Source organism: Taudactylus pleione, unplaced genomic scaffold (genome assembly GCF_031769625.1).
Source record: "Taudactylus pleione unplaced genomic scaffold, aTauple2 ptg000040l, whole genome shotgun sequence".
NCBI classification, from domain to species: Eukaryota; Metazoa; Chordata; class Amphibia; order Anura; family Myobatrachidae; genus Taudactylus; species Taudactylus pleione.
In genome coordinates, this window is record NW_028284442.1 from 12,104,423 (window position 1) to 12,110,422 (window position 6,000).

Consider the following 6,000-nt stretch of genomic DNA (forward strand, 5'->3'; position numbering starts at 1 on the left):
AAATCACTGAACATGTGAAAGTGCACACTATCTATGGTAATAATAGGTCTCCAAGCTGAAACTCGTTTCATTATTCTAGACAAGACTCTATATTGATCCCTCCATATTTATTTGTAATTTGCTGGCAGTGATTGAGTTGGCCTATAAATCTCAAAACAGATAACATGCTGTTAGGAAGCACCATTACTATACATAACACAAGTTCATTGTAAATTCTAATTTAGTCTGATTAGGGAAAATAAAGTACTTTGTGAGATTCCAAATGAATAACATTGTCACATACACAAGATTACTTTTTTTTTAGTCAGTATAAATGCAAGAAAATTCATTTGATTTGCTTCTTGAATTGTTTGCACTTTTAAATGTAGTACTAAATACAGAACTAAGATTTACTTCTTGAGATATTTGCATTGTTAAAATTTAGCACTAACTTCAGAGCTAGAATTAGATCAAGGGTGGGATGTAAATTCTTGTGATTTTCCAAGTATTTTTCAGAAAAGTTGCATAAATTACTATTTATGCACTCCTGATATTGTCTATGCTACAACACTACTGAGTATATTTACGAAAGTGTGGGTATTTAGAAGTGGATATGTTGCCCATAGCAACCAATCAGAGTCTAGATATTATCTTCTAGAAGGTACTAGATAAATGTTAATTAGAATCTGATTGGTTGCTATGGGCAACATCTCCACTTCTAAAAACTCACACTTTAGTAAAGATACTAGATTATGGGGGATGGGTATAAAATACCGGCGGCTGAACAGCCTACTCCCACCATGGTGTTCATAGATGTTCACACTCCTGGAAAGAAGTAGTCATGATCAATACTTGCTATGACCCCATCCTTAGCCTCTTATGTAATGTTTTCCTTGACCTGTTTGTCTTCAGTTTTGTCCTTAGTTTCTAATCACCATGCATTACTACAGTGTTTTATGAAAATAAAAAGGGTCGATCAAAAAGTGATCTGTAAGCGGCTGGCTTCTCCACATGGTGGACAGTGACTATAAGGCACCAGGAGACCGTCTACAGCTAAGATTGCTACTTTTAACCTAAATGTATGTGAGCAATTGAAGGTCAGTAAAGTTGTAGTTACATATTATTTACGAGTGTGCTTTCCTTCTGTTTGCATGTCTTTGGATCTTTCACTCCATGGCTGGAGACTGGGATATAGCTGCACTTCACCATGACAAAGAAATGTTTAAATCTGGATATAACTAAAAGGGACTGCTGCGCATATTGGATTATTTCTCTCTCTCTCTCTCTCTCTCTCAATCTCTCTCTCTCTCTCTCTCTATATATATATATATATATATACTGTATGTGTGTGTGTGTGTGTGTATATATATATATATATATATATATATATATATATATACACACATACAGTATATATATATAAATATATATATATATTATTTGTGGTGGTCTCTCACCTGAATTGCCCACATTCTGGCGAGAGAGGAGAACAAGACCGGAACATTTGGCACCTGCAATAGAAGTCTGGAACTCCGGGTTTTATATGCTACACAGCTCAAACTGGTAATATAGAATTCCAGGTTTTCCAGGTCTCCCAGAGCCAGCAGGAAGTCAGTAGAACAGAAAGGGTTTAATACTCTTGCACACCTGTTGCTCATTGCTCCTGATGCCGGACAAACAGGCCAGGCCAGGGGTGGTGGTTAGCATTAGGGTGCCAGGACCTGGAAGGTCCACAGATTTTAGCACAAGGAGTGCTGGGACATTTACTTTTATCTTTGTTTGCTTATTTTCTGTTTTGTGCCTTTGTGTATCCAGGCCTATACTCATGTATGCTAAGGTACAGTGTCTGCTACCATTAAAAGCCATGCTTTACCAAGTTCCTGTCTGTCTGGAGTCCTCATTTGTATACCCCGTATTACTATCTATCTATCTATCTAATATACAGTTCGATTCAGGCGGCACTCCCATACATAATCAATACTGTTCCTGGTGCCTTCAGTAGGTGCCCGTGATGCAAAGCCCAAAATATATATAGCAATGACGGTGGCACTCAGTATAATAAGCAGATTGAAGCGTAGGTCATAATTCCAATGTTTAGATACTCTGTAATGAATCTGCTTATCATACTGAGTGCCGCCATCATTGCTGTGTGTACTGTATATGTGTGTGTGTGTATATATAGATATATTTGTGTGTGTATATATTTGTGTGTCTGTGTTAACAATCAAGGCTCATTCTGAGTTTAGTGGTCAAATACTTTAATCTCTGGGTGGAAATAGATTGGTATGGACCTTGCCAAGGATATGATCTGAGGCTTTTTGGGATGGGAGGGGGACGTGAGTTTTGTGACTCAATGATTCCAATTGATAGAGAGGAAAAAAATAAAAATTGAGATTGTGGGGGATAATTCATATTCTGTGCTGACTCTGGTCAAATGTTTTTTTAAAATATTTTTTATAAAAATTATATGAGTACATTGGTTCTTTGGACAGTCAGAGTCTGACTTCTTGAGAGTATTCATCAATAATAGTATACATAATGTAAATTATAGGAATAATTTATTAAATAGTAATTGTAACTAGTAATGTATCATAATATTATGTAACAGTCATGTGTAACTTTACTGTAAATTTTGTCTGTACAATAAATAATGTAATACAGTAAATATTAGTGAACATTTTGAAATATTATAAAAGAAATGAAAGGATAAAAATAAATTTTAAATCTATATGACAAATCCAGACACACTGAGTAAAAAATGCATGTATGGTCTTTAAATAAGACCAACCAGTGGGAATCGGATAATTTCAGTGAGTGTATCTATCATGCCACCATCTCAGGTAGATAGTAAAAGGTAATCAAGTACATCATTCTAATATTCAGTTTGTAAAACTAAGTGATTGATAAACATTCCTGTTACTACAGTACTTCACTGCTAAACTAGAAAGCAGACATATTGAAAACATGCTCTTTTAAAACAGTACACAAGTTTTGGAACTTGTTTAAACAGATTGCTCCAACTTTAATGTGTTAAAGTAGCTAATCTCTTATCAACAGTATGACCTAAGATGAGAAAAGCACAGAGATTACTTTCTTTGATTTTAAATTAAATGGATTTCACTATTAAATTGGATTTTATTATGCTCTGTAAGAACATATTTGATAAGGCAGACTAGCTTGCCTACAGTACCTTTATTAATTGATGCAGATCAGAAGAGAAGCTTCATTTCATGCAACCTTTGAAATAACCATTTAAAATGTAAAATGTACTTGCATAACATATTTGCTTCAACAGTGCTGTCTATTGAAACTGATTAAAGTTGACCTGTTACAAGTATGGAAATGTATGCCTAAAGCATTCTAGTATCAATGATAGAATCTAACTTTTTGTTGAATCATTCATCTATGATAATTAACCAATGGGAAAGAAACATGCTGTTGAATGATTTAATACTTATATGCACCACACATTATGTACCAAAGTCTCTTGTTGAAACTACATTTAATTAGGTAATCTTCATAAATATTTGCCAATAAATATCTCAGTGATGTCACTGTTTCTAGTCGGCATTCTGATGACATCAATGGCCCTCATTTAGATTTGGATGCCAAATCCAGAAAGTAGACACAAATACTTTTCTGCACAGTTGAGTTATTCATTTTAAGATAAATATAGCATAAAATCTTGTGTATGCCAGAGCATAAAAATGCAACTGATGATGACATACAGTATCTTAACACTTCCAATAAATAAATAAAACAGTATTTTGTTTTGAAGACAAAATACAATATAAAATATACAAAGAGTTTCTAACAGAGCGCTTCACACTGCTGCCGCACCCAACACTTGCACCCAACAGCCAGATGCCAAATATAACCAGTATGTAGATGGTGTATGACCACCGTGTTAGATTATACAGCGCTGTGTTTTGGGTATTCAAATCCAATATGATATCAATATATCAGATCATAGCGTTCATAAACAACATCAAAAAAGAAAAGAAATTATGTGTCCATCAAATCAGTCACCCAAAAAATGATTCTTGTAGCACGACACCCTATGGAGTCTTACAGTGCTATATTAGTAGTGCTTGAATAGCCGTATTGTATTCAAGCACTACTAATATAGCACTGTAAGACTCCATAGGGTGTTGTGCTACAAGAATCATTTTTTGGGTGACTGATTTGATGGACACATAATTTCTCTTCTTTTTTGATGTTCTTTATGAACGCTATGATCTGATATATTGATATCATATTGGATTTGAACACCAAAAACGCAGCGCTGTATGGTCTAACACAGTGGTCATACACCATCTATATATTAGCAATTTTGTTTTGTTAGTGCTTTTTTTTTACAACTACAATGTATCACTAGCTACAGTAGTAGATAGCCTAGACTGGTTTTCACTTAATCATAGGTACAACCAGTGTGAAGTACCCCTACAAGTGTAAACTAGCAAATAACAGGGCAGCCAACAGCACATGAACTCCTTGTCAAAGTGGGAATATACAGATCTACAGCAGAAATACAGTATAAAGAATATACACAAATAGTAAAATATAAGTCTATATTAATAAAGACCATAATTCCTTATTTTATAAATCTTTCCTGACCTAGATCAATTGGGAATTTTAAACTAAAATATAATCCAATGGAAATAAATAAAATACATAATTGTGCAAAGGCAAGTACTGCTTTCTGCTTTTTGGCTCAAAATTATAACAATTATCCTTAGTTGATCAATAGTTTCTAAACTAAACACAAGTAGTTTCCCACGCCATTTACTTGTGATTGGCTAAGTAGCTACAGACTCTATAGCAGGCATGACAATCTGAAAATCCCAACCAGGCCAAATAGTCAAGGTCTAAAGCTGGCCACACACTAGACCAACTTGCATCCAACCAGCCAACTTGTTGATTGGTTGGAATGAAAATCTGGTAAGGAATGAAGGCAAATGACAATCAGCTATTTGCTCCCAAAAGCTGGAAAATAGACAAAAACTATTGTTTGAACAAATTGTTTTAGATCAAACATTTAACAAACTTGTCTGATGACCATTTTCATCTATTTTCTGGCATTTAGAAGCAAATTGCTGATTGTCATTTACTCCCATACGTTACCAGGTTTTCATTCCAACCAATCAACAAGTTGGCTGGTTGGTTGTAAGTTGGTCTAGTGTGTGGCCAGCTTAAGAGTGTGTGAGCAGCAAGTAAAAAAAAAAAGTCTCAATAATATGCTCCAGCCCCCATCCCCACATGACATAATAATATAATAATATGCTTCAGACCCCCCTTGTAATAATATGCTCCACAAACACCAGCCCCACTCCCCCAGTAATAATATGCTCCAGCCTCCTCCCCCCAATATTATGCTCCATGCCCCCCCACAATATTATATATGCTCCACCTCCCCACACACATGTGCACTGAACAAGACTGTGCCCCCCCGTGTGTCAACCTTACCATACCCCAGCCCCTGTCCCCAGCCTCACTATTCCCCAGCCTATCTCTAAGCATTACCATGCCCCAGATTCCCCAGTCGTGTCAGGCAGACAAATTTATTAAAGTATAAAAATAATGGCTATACATACCTCTTCTTGTCACTGCAGCAGATGGGCCCATTGCAAAGACATGTTGGGCAATATCCTTACATAAAGTACTCTCTGTTTAGCCCAAGCCATGAGCTGCCTGTTGGTATAGTGCAGCTTTTCCAACACAAGCGGCACCAGCCAGCACCTCTACTTCTTTGTAACTGAAGTTGGGATTTTGTGAAGACAGGCCAGGCGCTTCATCCTCTGGCAAGGGCATTTCAGATTCTATTTGTCATTATTTATTACTTCATTTGATCAACAATTTAATGTATGTTGGGCCTATGAAGTAATAAACCATTATATTCTGTCACTAGTATAGTTATTTAATAATGCGTACAGTATTTTTGTTTATCAGGTACCCGTCAAAATAGATTTAATTCATCCCTATAGAGAACATCATGTCACTAAACATACTTTTCAGAATCCT